Consider the following 638-nt stretch of genomic DNA (forward strand, 5'->3'; position numbering starts at 1 on the left):
TAAAAAATAAAGACTGGAGCCCTTTTCCTTATATCAGGTAGGAGGGTTTTGCTTAAAACTAAGGGAAACCCTACTTAAGGATGCTCAACAACTAGGATATTCATTGCTTCACGTAGTAAGTCTGGAGGTGGGTGTTTTCAGAGTTGGTTCACAGGTGAGGCTCCAGGTCACCCTCTTAAGGGCACTTTTTCTCCCCGAGGTCACAGATAGCATTATCTGCGTCTACAGATAATCATGTCCTAAGCAGGAGCCATGAGGCTTCTGTTGAATACTCTTTCTTAACCAGAGGAAGATTCTTTTCCAGAAACCAACTAACAGGTCTCCCCTTGGATCCTCTTGACCAGAGCTGAGGTGCATGCCCACGCACCAGCTGCTCAAGAGGTCTCCTGCCTTCGTCGTTCGGTAACCTCTGTCAGGAAGGAAGAGTAGGAATGTCATTAGGGTACAAAAATAACATTGTCTACCATGCAGGTTAATTCAAATTGCATCTGACTCGCCACCTTCACACCTTCTAGTAGCAGAAGTTGATTTCACTGCTCTGTTTTACCCAGTTTTGGGGATGGGGGAGGGCTGGATGATGGTGGTGGTGGCCGAAAAGCATCTCTTCCCAGAAGCCTCTGGAACTCACACTAGTGGGC

Source organism: Hyaena hyaena, unplaced genomic scaffold (assembly GCF_003009895.1).
Source record: "Hyaena hyaena isolate Hyena2069 unplaced genomic scaffold, ASM300989v1 scaffold_62, whole genome shotgun sequence".
Taxonomy (NCBI): Eukaryota; Metazoa; Chordata; class Mammalia; order Carnivora; family Hyaenidae; genus Hyaena; species Hyaena hyaena.